The sequence below is a fragment of the Balaenoptera borealis genome, assembly GCF_965194805.1.
Source record: "Balaenoptera borealis genome assembly, chromosome: 2".
Lineage (NCBI taxonomy): Eukaryota > Metazoa > Chordata > Mammalia > Artiodactyla > Balaenopteridae > Balaenoptera > Balaenoptera borealis.
The window spans coordinates 114,527,294-114,544,997 of record NC_138867.1 but is presented as its reverse complement, the minus strand read 5'-3'; the positions used below and the strand labels follow the sequence as shown (position 1 = coordinate 114,544,997).

Below are 17,704 nucleotides of genomic sequence, written 5' to 3'. Positions count from 1 at the left end.
AGAGGAGAGAGCTCCTGGCACAGGGGGGAGCATGCCTGGCTCTTCCCAGAGAGAATGGGACAGGCCTTCATGTGGGGTCCCCAACGTTTCAGAGAAGCCTGGGGACCCTTCTCAAGATAAGGTTTTATTTATTTTTTTAATTTTACTTTTTTAAGAGAGATTTGGCTGGCCCCAAATGATTTTTGTTTTGTTTTGTTTAAATTTTACTCATCTTTTTGGCTGCATTGGGTCTTCGTTGCTGCGCGTGGGCTTTCTCTAGTTGTTGCGAGCGGGGTGCAGGCTTCTCATTGCGGTGGCTTCTCGTTGCGGAGCACGGGCTCTAGGGCACTTGGGCTTCGGTAGTTGTGGCGCGCGGGCTCTAGGGCACTTGGGCTTCAGTAATTGTGGCACGTGGGCTCAGTAGTTGTGGCTTGCGGGCTCTAGAGTGCAGGCTCAGTAGCTGTGGCGCACGGGCTTAGTTGCTCCACGGCGTGTGGGATCTTCCCGGACCAGGGCTCGAACCCATGTCCACTGCATTGGCAGGCGGATTCTTAACCACTGCGCCACCAGGAAGTCCAAAATAAGGTTTTAAAATGCATAAAATACCGAAGATTCAAAGGAAACCATTTATGCCTAAATCTTCAAGGTTAAGACCCCTGTCAGAATGCTCACCAAGATTCATAGGATAATCTTTAAGGTATCTCCAAGACGACAGTTTTTGCCAAGTTTTGATAAATAGTCATTTTACCTAGGATTTTTCAAATGTAAACCCACTCTACCACCCCAGTTGAACTCCACCCCCATATGTGAATCACTCTTCCTGATCAAGAAGATACACTTGCTCCTCACTGCCTGGCAAAAAGCCCAAGATGATTATGGGAGAGCGCCTCTTTCTTTTTGAGAAATATTTAAACTGCAAATGAGTGATTAATGTTCTGGTAAGGGATGCCAAAAAAAGGGATTGGTTCTTTTGAGAAGCTGCCATCCTTGCAAAATTTTGCTGACTTTTTAATGAAATTTCCAGAGATTCAAACAGCAGAGCAAATGAGACTAGGCGTAGGTAATCTTGGGTTGATAATGTCACACAAGTCTTTTTGAACACTCAGTTCTACAGATTCTTAAATACGTCTCCCACTGACTCTGACCTTACAGGTTTTCTGCTGCTCAAAACAAAACTGGGTGTATGCACAATACATGGAGTTTTTGGATTTGTACAACAATATGAATCTCTAAAATGTCAATCTTTTTTTTTTTTTTTAACATCTTTATTGGAGTAAAGTTGCTTTACAATGGTGTATTAGTTTCTGCTTTATAACAAAGTGAATCAGCTATACATATATCCCCATATCTCCTCCCTCTTGCGTCTCCCTCCCACCCTCCCTATCCCACCCCTCTAGGTGGTCACAAAGTACCGAGCTGATCTCCCTGTGCTATGCGGCTGCCAATCATTTTTTAAAAATCTTTATTGGAGTATAATTGCTTTCCAATATTGTGTTAGCTTCTGCGGTACAACAAAGTGAATCAGCTGTAAGTATACATATATCCCCATATCCCCTCCCTCTTGAGCCTCCCTCCCACCCTCCCTACCCCACCCCTCTAGGTCATCACAAACCACAGAGTTGATCTCCCTGTGCTATGCAGCAGCTTCCCACTAGCCATCCATAAAATGTCAATCATTTTGGAGATTGACAAAGTATTGCTTGCTAGCTTTTGTCCTCCCTGGGCCAGGTTGTGAAAATAATCTACCATCTACTCTCACCATTTCATATAAGAAAGGGCATTTTAATACCAGGAAGTGAGGAAGGGACATAATCGCAGACTACAGACCTTAGGAAAACTTAGGGCACACTTGTTATGATTGGAATATAGTGATATCTCCCAAGGCAACTGTGTAGACCTGAAGCACCATGTCACGGGGTGCACACCTTGCAGGGAAGAGGCAGGTGTTGGTTGCCAGGTGGACAGACTGTGAGAACTGGGAAGGAACAGCTGGTCTTGCACAGGGTTTGCTGCCTTCTCTGCCTTGGTCACTCGTTTAGTCAGTTCTCCTGCCTTATCTCACTTTCCTGATGAGAAAGCTAAGTCTTAGGGAAGGTGAGCCATTTACCTAAGGCTATGCAGCTAGTAGACCAGGGCTCAAATGCAGGACTTCAGAGTTCAGATATAGTGTTACTTGTGTGCCCTGTGACTATGGACCACGTCTCTAGGTAGAATCCCCTCTGGTCTGATGGTAGAGGGCTGCAAAGCCACCCACTGCAGCGTGAGTGGGGCAACAGCTTAAAATAATTTTTTTAAATACCACATTCTGGCCTCTCATTAAATTTGTGCATTCATGATATATATTCTGTTTATAATTTCCACCTCTTACCCTCTACAGCATTCTTTTTCTCGGTGTATTGAATTATAATTGACATAAAGCACTGTATACGTTTAAGGTGTACAGCATGATTTGACTTACATATATCATGAAATGATTACCACAATAAGGGTAGTTAATATCCATCATCTCATATACAGAAAAAAATGGTTTTTTCCTTGTGATGAAAACTCTTAGGACCTACTCTCAACAACTTTCCTACGTATCATACAGCAGTGTTAACTATAGTCATCGTGTTGTACATTACATTCCCAGTACTTATTTATCTGATAACTGCAAGTTTGTACCTTTTGACCACTTTCCTCCAATCATCCCTCATCCCCCAACCCTCTGCCTCTGGTAACCACAAATCTGATCTCTTTTTCTGTGAGTTTGGTTTTTTTTGTTATTGTTTTTTAAGATTCCACATATAAGAGGGATTATGTGGTATACGGTATTTTAATTTCTCTATCTGACTTATTTCACTTAGCATAGTGCGCTCAAGGTCCATCCATTTTGTCGCAAATGGCAGAGTTTCCTTCACTTTTATGGCTGATGAATGTTCCATTTTGTTTTTATATAAGTGTGTGTGTGTGTGTGTGTGTGTGTGTGTGTGTATGTGTATTATATTTTCTTTATCCGTTCATCCATTGATGGACACTTAGGTTTTTTTTCCATATTTCCATATCTTGGCTATTATAAATAGTGCTGCAGTGAACATGGGGTGCATATATCCTTTTGAGTGAGTGTTTTTGTTTCCTTTGGATGAATACCCAGAAGTGGAATTGCTGAATTATGTGGGAGTTCTGTTTTTAATTTTTTGAGGAGCCTCCATAATGTTTTCCGTAGTAGCTGCTCCAGTTTACGTTCCCACCAACAGTGTATGTACCAGGGTTCTCTTTTCTCTACATCCTTGCCAACTCTTGTTGTTTCCTGTCATTTTGATAATAGCCATTCTAACAGGTGTGAGGTGCTGTATCATTGTAGTTTTGATTTGCATTTCCCTGATGATTAGCGATGTTGAACACCTTTTCATGTACCAGTTGGCCATTTGTATGTCTTCTTTCGAAAAATGGTCTTGAGTTTTTTGCTCTTGAATTGTCTGAGTTTGTATATATTTTGGATATTAACCCTTTGTCAGATAAATGATTCAAAAATATTTTCTGCCATTCCATAGGTTGCCTTTTCACTTCGTTGATTGTTTCCTTTGTTGTGCAGAAACCTTTTAGTTTGATATAGTCCTACTTGTTTATTTTTGCTTTTGTTGCCTTTTCTTTTGGTGTCAAATCCGAAGTCATTGCCAATACTAATATCAAAGAGCTTACTGTCCATTTTCCTCTAGGAGTTTTATGGTTTCAGCTCTTATATTCAAGTTTTTAATCCATTTTGAGTTAATTTTTCTGTATAGTGTAAGATAATGTTGCAGTTTTATTCATTTACATTGGCTGTCCAGTTTTCCCAACACTATTTATTGAAGACACTGTCCTTTCTCCATTGTATATTCTTGCCTCCTTTGTTGTAAATTAAGTGACCATATATGCCTGGGTTTATTTCTGGGCTTGCTGTTCTGTTCCATTGATCTTTGTGTCTGTTTTTATGCCAGTACCATACTGTTTTCATGACTACAGCTTTGTTATGTAGTTTGAAATGAGGGAGCATGATGCCTTCAGATTTGTTCTTCTTTCTCGAGATTGCTTTGGGTATGTGGGGGTCTTTTGTGGTTCCATACAAATTTTAAGATTGTTTATTCTATTTCTGTGAAAAATGCCATTGGAATTTTTTTTTCACATTTTACTATTTTTTTAAATTGAAGTATAGTTGATTTACAATGTTGTGTTAATTTGTGCTGTACAGTAAGGTGATTCAGTAATACATATATATACTTTTTTTATTAAGAGCACATTTTATTTTTTAAATTTTATTTTATATTGGAGTGTATTTGGTTTACAATGTTGTGTTAGTTTCAGGTGTACAGCAAAGTGATTTAGTTATACATATACATATGTCTGTTCTTTTTCAGATTCTTTTCACATATAGGTTATTGCAGAGTATTGAGTAGAGTACTCTGTGCTATACAGTAGGCCCTTGTTGATTATCTGTTTTATATATAGTAGAGTGTATGTTAATCCCAAACTCCTAATTTATCCTTCCCCTCCCCCCTTCCCCTTTGGTAACCATAAGTTTGTTTTCTAAGTCTGTGAGTCTATTTCTGTTTTGAAAATAATTTCATTGTATTAACTTTTAAGATTCCATATACAAGTGATATCATATGATATTTGTCTTTCTCTGTCTGACTTACTTCACTTAGTATGATAATCTCTAGGTCCATCTGTGTTGCTGCAAATGGCATTACTTCATTCTTTTTTATGGCTGAGTAATATTCCATTGTATATATGTACCACATCTTCTTTATCCATTCTTCTGTTGATGGACATTTAGGTTGCTTCCATGTCTTGACTGTTGTAAATAGTGCTGCAGTGAACATTGGGGTACATGTATCCTTTCAAAGGATGGTTTTCTCGGAATATATGCCCTGGAGTGGGATTGCTGGATCATATGATAGCTCTATTTTTAGTTTTTTGAGGAACCTCTGTATTGTTCTCCATAGTGGCTGTACCAATTTACATTCCTACCAACAGTGTAGGAGGGTTCCCTTTTCTTCACACCCTCTCCAGCATTTATTGTTTGTAGACTTTTTGATAATGGCCATTCTGACTGGTGTGAGGTGATACGTCATTGTAGTTTCACCTTGAATTTCTCTAATCATTAGAGAATCTTTCCATGTGCCTTTTGGCCATCTGTATGTCTTCTTTGGAGAAATGTCTGTTTAGATCTTCTAAACAGCCCATTTTTTGATTGGGTTGCGTGTATTTTTTTGCTGTTGGGCTGCATGAGCTGTTTGTGTATTTTGGAGATTAATCCCTTGTCTGTTGCATTGTTTGCAAATATTTTCTCCCATTCTGTGTGTTGTCTTTTCGTTTTGTTTATGGTTTCCTTTGCTGTGCAGAAGCTTTTAAGTTTAATTAGGTCCCATTTGTTTGTTTTTGTTTTCATTACTCTAGGAGATGGATCAAAACAGATATTGCTGCGATTTATGTCAAAGGGTGTTCTGCCTACGTTTTCCTCTAAGAGTTTTATACTGTCGGCTTTACATTTAGGTCTTTGATCCATTTTGAGTTTATTTTTGTGTATGCTGTTAGAGAATGTTCTAATTTCATTCTCTTAGCTGTAGCTGTCCAGTTTTCCCAGCACCAGTTATTGAAGAGATTGTCTTTTCTCCATTGTATATTCTTGCCTCCTTTGTCATAGATTACTTGACCATAGGTGCGTGGGTTTATTTCTGGGCTTTCTGTCCTGTTCCATTGATCTCTCTTTCTGTTTTTGTGCCAGTACCATACTGTTTTGATGACTGTAGCTTTGTAGTATAGTGTGAAGTAAGGGAGCCTGATTCCTCCAGCTCCGTTTTCCTTTCTCAAGATTGCTTTGGCTATTTGGGGTCTTTGGTGTTTCCATACAAATTTTAAGATTTTTTTGTTCTAGATCTGCAAAAAAATGGCCATTGGTAATTTGATAGGGATTGCACTTAATCTGTAGATTGCCTTGGGTAGTACAGTCATTTTGATTCTTCCAATCCAAGAACATGTTATATCTTTCCATCTGTTTGTGTCATCTTCGATTCTTTTCATCAGCGTCTTATAGTTTTCAGAGTACAGGTCTTTTGCCTCCTTGAATAGGTTTATTCCTAGGTATTTTATTCTTTTTGATGCGATGGTAAGTGGGATTGTTTCTTTATTTTCTCTTTATGATCTTTTGTTGTTAGTGTATAGGAATGCAACAGACTTCTGTGTATTAATTTTGTATCCTGCAACTTGACCGAATTCATTGATGAGCTCTAGTAGTTTTCTGGTAGCATCTTTAGGATTTTCTATGTATAGTATCATGTCATCTGCAAACAGTGACAGTTTTACTTCTTCTGTTCCAATTTGGATTCCTTTTATTTCTTTTTCTTCTCTGATTGCCATGGCTAGGACTTCCAAAACTATGTTGAAGAAAAGTGGCGAGAGTGGACATCCTTGTCTTGTTCCTGATCTTAGAAAAAATGTTTTCAGCTTTTCACCATTGACTCTGATGTTAGCTGTGGGTTTGACATATCAATGTACAGCCTTTATTATGTTGAGGTATGTTCCCTCTATGCTCACTTTCTGGAGAGTTTTTATCATAAAGGGGTGTTGAATTTTGTGAAAAACTTTCTCTGCATCCATCGAGATGATCATATGGTTTTTATTCTTCAATTTGTTAATGTGGTGTATCACACTGATTGATATACAGATATTGAAAAATCCTTTCATCTCTGGGATAAATCCCACTTGATTGTGGTGTAAAGTCCTTTTAATGTACTGTTGGATTCGGTTTGCTAGTATTTTGTTGAGGATTTTTGTCTATTCGTCAGTGATATTGGCCTGTAATTTTCTTTTTTTGCGGTATCTTTGTCTGCTTTTAGTATCTGGGTGATGGTGGCCTCATAGAATGAGTTTGGGAGTGTTCCTTCCTCTATAATTTTTTGGAAGAGTTTGAGAAGGATAAGTGATAGCTCTTCTCTGAATGTTTGATAGAATTCGCCTGTGAAGCCATCTGGTCCTGGACTTTTGTTTGTTGGGAGTTCTTTTGGATTTTTTTGTTTTGTTTGTTTGTTTGTTTTTGGCTGCATTGCAGCTTGCGGGATCTTAGTTCCTCAACCAGGGATTGAACCTGGGCCCTCGCAGTGAAAGCACTGATCCTAACCACTGGACCACCAGGGAATTCCCTGTTGGGAGTTTTTAAATCACAGTTTCAATTTCAGTGGTTGTGATTGGTCTGTTCATATTTTCTATTTCTCCCTGGTTCAGTTTTGGAAGATTGTACCTTTCTAAGAATTTGTCCATTTCTTCCAGGTTGTCCATTTTTTTGGCGTATAGTTGCTTGTAGTAGTCACTTATGATCCTTTGTATTTCTGCAGTGTTAATAGTAACTTCTCTTTTTTCATTTCCAATTTTATTGATTTGATCCCTCTCCCTTTTTTTCTTGATAAGTCTGGCTGAAGGTTTATCAATTTTCTTTATCTTTTCAAAGAACCAGCTTTTAGTTTCATTGATCTTTTCTATTGTTTTTTTGTCTCTATTTAATTTTTTTCTGCTCTGATCTTTGTGATTTCTTTCCTTCTACTAACGTTGGGTTTTGTTTGTTCTTCTCTTTCTAGTTGCTTTAGACATAAGGTTAGTTTGTTTGAGATTTTTCTTGTTTCCTGAGGTAAGATTTTATTGCTATGAACTGACCTCTTAGAACTGCTTTTCCTGCATCCCATAGGTTTTTTATTGTCATGCTTTCATTTTCATTTGTTTCTAGCTATTTTTTGTTTTCCTCTTTGATATCTTCAGTGATCCATTGGTTGTTTAGTAGCATATTGTTTAGCCTCCACGTGTTTGTGTTTTTTTACAGTTTTTTTCCCCTTGTCGTTGATTTCTAATCTCATAGTGTTGTGGTCAGAAAAGAGGCTTAATATGATTTCAGTTTTCTTAAATTTACCAAGGCTTGATTTGTGGCCCAAGATGTGATCTATACTGGAGAATGTTCCATGTGCACTTGAGAAGAAAGTGAATTCTGGTGCTTTTGGATGGAATGCTCTGTAAATATCAGTTAAGTCCATCTGGTTTAATGTGTCATTTGAGACCTGTGTTTCCTTATTGATTTTCTGTCTGTATGATCTGTTCAAAGATGTAAGTCAGGTGTTAATATTATTATTTTAACACCATATTATTGTGTTACTGTCGATTTCTCCTTTTATGGCTGTTAGCATTTGCCTTATATATTGAGGTGCTCCTATATTTGGTGCATATATATTTACAATTGTTATATCTTTTTGAATTGATCCCTTGATTATTATGTAGTATCCTTCTTTGTCTCTTTGTAACATTCTTGTAAAATCTATTTTGGGGACTTCCCTGGTTGTCCAGTGGTTAAGACTCCACACTTCTGATGCAGGGTGGCACAGGGTTTGATCCCTGGTCGGGGAACTAAGATCCCACATGCTGTGCAGCGTGGCCAAAAAAAAAAAATTAAAGTCTAATTTGTCTGATATGAGTATTGCTACTCCAGCTTTCTTTTGATTCCATTTGCATGGAATACCTTTGTCCATCCCCTCACTTTCAGTCTGTATGTGTCCCTAGATCTGAAGTGGGTCTCTTGTAGCCAGCATATATACAGGTCTTGTTTTTGTATCCGTTAAGCCAATCTGTGTCTTTTGTTTGGAGTATTTAATCCATTTACATTTAAAGCAATTATCGATATGTATGTTCTTATTTCCATTTTGTTAATGTCTTGGGATTGTTTTTGTAGGTTTTTTTCTTCCTTTCCTCTTTTGTTCTCTTCTTGTGTGATTTGGTGACTATCTTTAGTGTTGTGTTTGGATTGCTTTCCCTTGTGTGTGTATGTCTCTACTGTAGATTCTTGGTTTGTGGTTCCCGTGAGGTTTTGATATAGCAGTCTGTATATGTAGAAGATTGTTTTAAGTTGCTGGTCTCTCAGTTTCAAATGCATTTCTTGTATCCTGCATTTGTACTCTCTTCTTGTGTGTGGATGATTTCCTACCTTTACTGTGTGTTTGCCTTTACTGGTGAGCTTTCCCATTCATAATTTTCTTGATTCTAGTTTGGACTTTTATCTTATGCCTAGAAAAGTTCCTTTAGCATTCGTTGTAAAGCTGGTTTGGTGCTGCTGAATTCTCTTAGGTCTTGCTTATCTGTAAAGCTTTTGATTTCTCTGTTGAGTCTGAACAAGAGCCTTGCTGGGTACAGTATTCTTGGTTATATAATTTTCCTTTTCATCACTTTAAATATATTGTGCCACTTCCTTCTGGCCTGCAAAGTTTCTGCTGAAAAATCAGCTGATAACCTTATGGGGATTCCCTTGTATGTTATTTGTTGCTTTTCCCTTGTTGCTTTTAATATTTTTTCTTTGTCTTTAATTTTTGTCACTTTGACTAATATGTGTCTCAGCATGTTCCTTCTCGGGTTTATCCTGTATGGGACTCTCTGCATTCCCTGGACTTGAGTGAGTGTTTCCTTTCTCATTTTAGGGAAGTCTTTGGCTATAATCTCTTCAAATATTTTCCCAGGCCATTTCTCTCTCTTCTCCTTCTGGGACCCCTCTAATGCAAATGTTGGTGCATTTAATGTTGTCCCAGAGGTCTCTTAAACTGTTCTCATTTCTTTACATTATTTTTTCTTTGTACTGAGACAGTGCTTTCCACCATTCTGTCTTCCAGCTCACTTATTTCTTCTTCTGCTTCAATTACTCTGCTACTAATTCTTACTAGTGTATTTTTCATTCCAGTTATTGAATTGTTCATCTTTCTTTATTCTTTATATCTTCTAGTTCTTTGTTAAATGTCTCTCGTATCTTCTCGATCTGTACCTCCATTCTTTTTCTGAGATCTTGGCTTATCTTTACTATCATTCTTCTAAATTCTTTTCAGGTAGGTTGCCAATCTCCACTTCACTTAGTTCTTGTGGGTTTTTATCTTGTTCCTTTGTCTGGAACATATTTTTCTGCCATCTCATTTTTTCTAACTTTCTGTTTTCGTGGTCTCCTTCTGCTGGCTGCAGGACCGTAGCTCCTCTTGTTTCTGTTGTCTGCCCTCTGGTGGGTGAGGTTGGTCCTGGACTTGTGCAGGCTTCCTGGTGTGAGGGACTGGTGCCTGCCCTCTGGTGGGTGGAGCTGGGTTGAGTTTCTCTGCTGGGCAGGGCTGTGTCAATGGGTGTGTTTAGAGGTGGCTGTGAGCTCAGTACAGCTTTAGGCAGCCTGTCTGCTGATGGTGGGGCTGTGTTCCTATCCTGCTGGTTGGCCTGAGGTGTACTAGCACTAGAGCCTGTAGGCTGTCGGGTAGGGCCAGGTCTTGATGCCAAAATGGTGACCTCTGGGAGAGTTCACGCCAATCAGTATTCTCTGAGACCTCTGGCACCAGTGTCCTTGCCCCTCCAATGAGTCACAGCCGACCCTCACCTCCTTAGGAGACTCTCCAAGACTCGTAGGTAGGTCCAACTGAGGCTCATGTGGAGTTACTGCTGTGCTGGGTTCCAGGGTATGTGAAACCTTGTGTGTATCCTCTAAGAGCGGAGTCTCTGTTTCCCCCAGTTATGTAGAGCCCCTGCACTTAAGCTCCATTGGCCTTCAAAGCCAAATGCTTTGATGGTTCCTCCTCCCAATGCCAGACCACCAGACTTGGGAGCCTGACGTGGGGCTCAGAACTCTCACTCCTGTGAGAGAACATCTGTGACATAATTATTTTCCAATTTGTGGGTAAGCCCACCCGGTGGGTATGGGATTCAATGATGTCATGAAAGCGCCCCTCCTACCATCTCGTGGTGGCTTCTTCTTTGTCTTTGAAAATATCTTTTTTGGTAGGCTCTAGTTTTTTTTGTCAATGGTTGTTCAGCAGTTACTTGCGATTTTGGTGATTTCGTGAGAGGAGGTGTGCTCAGGTCCTTCTCTTCCGCTGTCTTGACTGGGGATCTCTCGCCATTGGAATTTTGTTAGGGATTGCATTGGATCTGTAGATTGCTTTGGGTAGTATGGACCTTTTAACAGTATTAACTCTTCCAGTCCTTGAGCATGGAATATCTTTCCATTTATTTGTGTGTTTAATTTCTTTCATCAGTGCCTTACGGTTTTCACCGTGCAGGACTTCCACCTCCTTGGTTAAATATAATCCTTGGTATTTTATTCCTTTTAATGTGGTCGTAAATTGTTTTCATAATTTCTCTTTATGATAGCTCATTATTAGTGTATGGAAACACCACAGAAATCTGTGTAATGATTTTGTGTCCTGCAACTTTACTGAATTCATTTATTCTAACAATTTTTTTGGTGGAGTTTTTAGAGTTTTCTGTGTATAATATCATGTCATGTTCAAATAGTGACAGTTTTACTTCTTTCTCTCTGATTTGGATGCCTTTTCTTTTTCTTGCCTAATTGCTGTGGCTAGAGGAAAACAGGAAAAAAATTTTTAAAAACCTTCAGACAAATGAAAATGGAAATACAACTTACCAAAACTTATGACATGCACCAAAAGCAGTTCTAAGAGGCAAATTTATAACAATAAATGCCTACATCAGAAATTTTTTTAAATCTCAAATAAAAAAACCTAACCTGAAGGAACTAGAAAAAGAACAAATGAAGCCCAAAGTTGGCAGAAGGAAGGAAATAACAAAGGCCAGAGCAGGAATGAATGAAATAGAGACTCAAAGGACAATAGAAAAGGTAAATGAAACTAATAGATAAACTAAAGATAAGTAATCGTTCCTATTGGTTGTTCAGTAACATGTTGTTTAATCTTCATATATTTGTGATTTTTCCAGTTTCCTTCTTGTAATTGATTTCTAGTTTCATACCACTGTGGTCAGAAAAGATACTTGACATGATTTCTTACATTTATTAGCGCTTGTTTTGTGGCCTATCATGTGGTCTATCCTGGAAAATGTTATATGTGTACTTGAGAGGAATGTGTGTTCTGTTGATTTGGGTGGAATATGCTGTGCATATTTTTTAAATCCATCTGGTTTAACATGTCGTTTAAGGCCAGTGTTTTCTTATTGATTTTCTGTAAGGAACATCTGTCCATGGATGAAAGTGGGATATTAATGTCCCCTGTTATTATTGTGTTGCTGTCTGTTTCTCTTTTAGGTCTGTTAATATTTGCTTTATATATTTATTTGCTCCTGTGTTGGGTGCATAAATATTTACAAATATTATATCCTCTTGTTGGATTGACTCCTTTATGATTATGTAATGACATTCATTGTCATTGCAGTCATTGTTTTAAAGTCTATTTTGTCTGATATAAGTATAGCTACCGCAGCTTTCTTTTGGTTTTTATTTGCATGGAAAATGTTCTTCCATCCCTTTACTTTCAGTCTGTATATATCCCTACATCTGAAGCGTGTCTCACGTAGGCAGCATATAGATAGGTGTTGTGTACTTATCCACTCAGCCACTCAGTGTCTTTTGATTGGAGAATTTAGTGCATTTACATTTAAAGTAACTATTGATAGGTATGCACTTATTCCCATTTTGTTAATTGTTTTTTGGCTGTTTTGTATTGGGTTGGCCAAAAGGTTCACTTGGTTTTTTCCATAAGATGGCTCTAGTAGCACTTAGTTGTCTTTAACTTCATTTGAAACAATTTTGTTAGATTGTATTGTGACAGCTGTCATATCAGCATGCATTTTATAGACATCAAAATTGGTGAATTTTTGTGTAGCCTTTTTAATATTGAAGATGGAAGAAAACACAACATTTTAGGCATATTATGCTTTATTATTTCAAGAAAGGTAAAAATGCAACTGAAACGCAAAAAAAGATTTGTGCAGTGTATGGAGAAGGTGCTGTGACTGATCAAACATGTCAAAAGTGGTTTGCGAAGTTTCGTGCTGGAGATTTCTCCCTGGACGCGGCTCCATGGTCGGGTAGACCAGTTGAAGTTGATAGCAATCAAATCGAGACATTAATTGAGAAAAATCAACATTATACCATGCTGGAGATACTGGACATACTCAAAATATCCAAATCAAGCGTTGAAAATCATTTGCACTAGCTTGGTTATGTTAATCACTTTGATGTTTGGGTTCCACATAAGGTAGGCAAAAAGAAACCTTCTTGACCATATTTCCCCATGTGATTGTCTACTTAAACGTAATGAAAACGTTCCGTTTTTAAAACAAATTGTGATGGTTGATGAAAAGTGGATACTGTATAATAATGTGGAACAGAAGAGATCATGGGGCAAGTGAAATGAACAACCACCAACCCACCAGAGGTCAGCCTTCATCCAGAGAAGGTGGTGGTGTGTATATGGTGGGATTGGAAGGGAGTCCTCTACTATGAGCGCCTTCTGGAAAACCAGGTGATTAATTCCAGCAAGTACTGCTCCCAGTTAGACCAACTGAAAGTATCACTTGATGAAAAGCATCCAAAATTAGTCATCAGAAAACTCATAATCTTCCATCAGGATAACGCAAGACCGCATGTTTCTTTGATGACTGGGCAAGAACTGTTACAGCTTGGCTGGGAAGTTCTGATTCATCCACTGTATTCACCAGACATTGCACCTTCAGATTTCCATTTATTTCAGTCTTTACAAAAATCTCTTAATGGAAAAAATTTCAGTTCCCTGGAAGACTGTAAAAGGCACCTGGAACAGTTCTTTGCTCAAAAAAGATAAAAAGTTTTGGTAAGATGGAATTATGAAGTTGCCTGAACAATGGCAGAGGGTAGTGGAACAAAAGGTTGAATACGTTGTTCAATAAAGTTTTTGGTGAAAATGAAAAATGTGTCTTTTATTTTTACTTAAAAACCAAAGGCACTTTTTGGCCAATCCAGTAGTTCCTCTGTTCCTTTCTTCTTTTCTTGCTCTCTCCCTTTGTGATTTGATGATTTTCTTTAGTGGTACACTTACATTCGTTTCTCTTTTGTGTATCTACTATAGGCTTTTGCTTTGTGTTTATCATGAGGCTTATATATAACAACTTATATTTATAACAGTCTATTTAAAATTGATAACACGTTTGATCCCATTCGAAAGCTCTGTATTTTCACTCTTCTCTCCATGTTTTGTTTTTGACATCACATTTTACACCTCTTTATCTTGTGTATAGTCCTTAATTAATTATTGTAGTTACAGTTATTTTTAGTACTTTTGTCTTTTAACCTTTATACTAGCTTTATAAGTGATTAGTCTACCACCTTTATATTTACCTTTATCAGTGACAAAGGTGCTTGTACTTTCATATGTTTTCCTGTTACTAATTAGTGCCCTTTCTTTTGAGCTTAAAGAAGTCCCTTTATTATTTCTTTTAAGGCCAGTTTAGTGGTAATGAACTCCTTTAGCTTTTGTTTGTCTGGAGAACTCTTTCTGTATTCTTCACTTCTGAAGGACAGTTTTGCCAGGTAGAGTATTCTTATTGGGAAGTTTTTTTTACTTTTAGCATTTAGAAAAATCATGCCACTCCCTTCTGGCCTGCAAAATTTTTGCTGAAAAATCTGCTGATAGTCTCATGGGGTTTTTGTGTGTGTGTGTGTGTGTGTGTGTGTGTAACAGGTTTTCTCTTGCTGTTTTAAAGAGTCTCTCCTTGTCTTTAACTTTTGCCACTTTAATTATAATGTGTCTTGGCACGGGCTTGTTTGCATTCATCTTATTTGGAACTCTCAGCTTCCTGGCAGGATTTTCTTCTTTTTTATGACTAAATAATATTCCAGTGTGTGTGTGTGTGTGTGTGTGTGTGTGTGTGTGTGTGTGTGTGTGTATTACATTTTCTTTATTCATCTGTTGATGGGCACTTAGGTTCTTTCCATGTCTGAGCTATTGTAAATAATGCTGCTGTGAACATGGGGGTGCAGATATCTCTTCAATATAGTGTTTTCATTTCCTTTGGATATATTCCCAGAAGTGGAATTGCTGGAGCACATGGTAGTTCTATTTTTTATTTTTTGAGGAACCTCTATACTGTTTTTCCATAGTGGCTGAACCAATTTACAATGTGGGGCAACAGCTTTAATGCAGGTGACCATATGCAAATGAATCATTGCTGAAAATTATCAGTATTAATTATCACAGGTTAAGCTTTATAACCTGGCTGCATAGGCAGCTGCTGACTTGTATCAGGGGCACAGGGAGCCTTTCAGGTCCCCTCCTCCCAGTAAAACCAGCTCCAATTCCCAGATGCCTGAAATTCTATCATTTAGGGCTTTCTGACCTCTTAAAATCCAAGTATCCTTGGGCAGAAGCACTAAAATATTTATCTACTTAGCAACTGCATTTCATTCCCAAGCGTTTACTGAGCACCTTGTGTATGAATGGTGTTCACTGGGTAGAGTAGTGGCTTTAAAACTTTTTTGCTTGCATACTTCCTAAAGCAGTTTTGAAAGTCTTCATAGCTCATACATCTAAAATTTGACAGCTAAACTTCTCATAATAAATTTAATTATCTACTACAAAGGATATAATTTTGATATATAATACATGTTGAACTTTAAAAAGAAAACTTTCATCATTTAAATGTATCCAATGAAATCTACTTACTGTGATGATTTGATATACTACAAAATACACAAACAGGCTCTTTTTTAACAGTTGGAAAATTTATATAATTTTACTCCTTTGAGCCCTTATTTTCCTTTCACTTGCCCCACAAATTTTTATCCTAATGTAACACATTTTTTTTTGCTTGTAGTATGTTAGTGATTTGCGCAACAAAAATAATGTACATAAATTTAAATTCATTTTGAAAAATTTTCTTGTGATCATAAAAGCACTAAATGTTATGGTTTCCACAGGATTGGATAGTTATCACATTTATTAATAATACACAGTTGATCAAACTGATAAATACTTGACACATTTTAATTTTAACTATTAAGGAGAAAGTAAAATTTTTTTGGAACTGTATCATGTCATGGGATGCATGGAGATAGTTTTTTCAGTTAACTCAAGTACCCTAGATGAATGTTGCTCATTGTAAAAATGAGTCATCATCCTATATTTTATTTATAGGTATAAGTGCCTGGGAAATCTTGTTCACAAAAGTAATTAAATGGGACTGGAAAGGATTTTGTTATAGCAACATCGCTCAATCCTCTGAACTCTTTCTGAGTTACATGCCAACAATCACATAGTAATCTGTCATCAATTTGTTTTAATAAATGTTTTATTTTAGAATGGTTTTAGATTTACAGAAGTTACAAAGCCCATATAGAGAGTTCCTGAATATCCCTCACCCAGTTTCCCTGTTGTTAACATCTTCCGTAACCCTAGTACATTCATCACAACTAAGAAACCCGCATTGGTACATGACTGTTAACTAAACTCCATCAATCTGTTCTTTAATGGTCTATCAGCTGTTAACTCAATTTGGTATTTCTTCAGTTTTGTTGAAAGCACAGAATTAGAAACATCTGACTTGTGAAAGGATTTGTCATCCCGTCTTTGCTTTTCTTGTTTCCTGGAAAGTATATCAAAAAGGCTTTACTAAGACTTACCATGTAATTGTTGATTATACCTGTCAAATCTGATACACTTGAAGTGTTAGGAAACCAAAAGAGTGATAATTTTACTATATCTTTGCTAATACCATGTTTCTTGTTAAAATGCTTTCTGTCTTACCATTTATATCAAAACCTTGGAGCATCAAATTTAGCTCATTTAATTAATGGAAAATGTTCCAGGTTAGCCATATAACCTAAATGCCAAAGCAGTCCTTATTGTTAAAGCACTTAGTAAAATTAGACCTTATGTTTCAGTGTAAGTAAAAATGTTAATATGTTAATGAATTTGAGTATTAAAAGGGAAAATGGATAGGGCACGGGCCTTGCCCTGAGTTTTCTGTCCAGATCCTTCCTGCAGGAAGCCATGGCCATTTATCATATTTTATATATTTTATAATATTTCTCACTCCATACTTTGTTGATTTGCTCCCACTGGACCATCCTCAGGAGTAATGTCCTTTTTGATAATAATTGGGGGAAGGAAAAAATACCTAAACAAAAACTTGCTATTGTGCCCACTTTCCTCACTCACCAATATATCTGAATGCAAAAAATCCCCAAATGAGCCAAAATATCCGTTTCTAATACAAGCCTCGTCCTTGACAGAAATAAAAGACTGAGAAAGACATGTATCCCTACTTGAAGGGTGGTGCTAATATTCACTCTTGGGAAGTGGGAGAAATGGTTGTGAAGGGAGACCCAGCATGAAACCTTGATTGCAAGCATAGATCACTCTTAGGGCAGATCCACTTCAGGAAGAAGTGGCAGCAGAGGATCTGCAAAGTAATCATACCTCTCTACATGACATACCTTTGCAAGGCTCTTGGAAACCCCAGAGGACATATACCTCAGTCTGAATGATGTTGGAAAGAGGCCCAAGAGCCTGCCAAGATCCATGCTCACTGCAGGGGGGTGGGGCATCTCAAGGGGACAGAGAGGCTCACCAACAGCCCGCATATGGATCCTTCTCCAAGGCGGGTCTTAATGAAAGAGGGTGGGAGAGTCTTACCTCCTGGGCTCAGAGGGTTGGAGGGTGATGATCCTTGGCCTGATTTTTGGCTCTTTGAGAACTAAGGATCCAGAGCAGTTTGTTTTTTCCCCTCAGACGTGAATACTGTACAGGCATCTAGAAAGTGAAGACCCTGAATTAAGAGACATTCACTTGGTCTACAGTTAATGCAAGTGGTTCTGTTCTAAATTATCACTGTGAAGTTTTGCCTTTAGGTAGCTATTTTTTTAAGATTATAAAGGTGATGAAAATACACTTTAACACTCTTTACTCTTGGACTTCAAAAT

The 17,704-nt window shown here is 37.7% G+C and overlaps 2 protein-coding genes across 8 annotated transcripts in view; one reads left to right on the top strand and one right to left on the bottom strand.

The window, feature by feature from the left end:
* Nucleotides 1–17,704, top strand: part of MACROH2A1 (macroH2A.1 histone) — an 80,443-nt gene that overhangs the window by 35,419 nt on the left and 27,320 nt on the right. The window lies entirely within an intron of this gene.
* The window catches only part of LOC309623968 (uncharacterized protein), a 243,418-nt gene continuing 225,988 nt past the window's right edge, over nt 275–17,704 (bottom strand). For 2 of the 3 annotated variants that reach the window (XR_014241724.1, XM_082381422.1), the window contains one exon: nt 275–17,534. The gene's annotated coding sequence lies outside the window, so the exon portion shown is untranslated. The remainder of the gene's footprint in view (nt 17,535–17,704) is intronic. The other variant, XR_014241725.1, reaches the window with a different exon arrangement.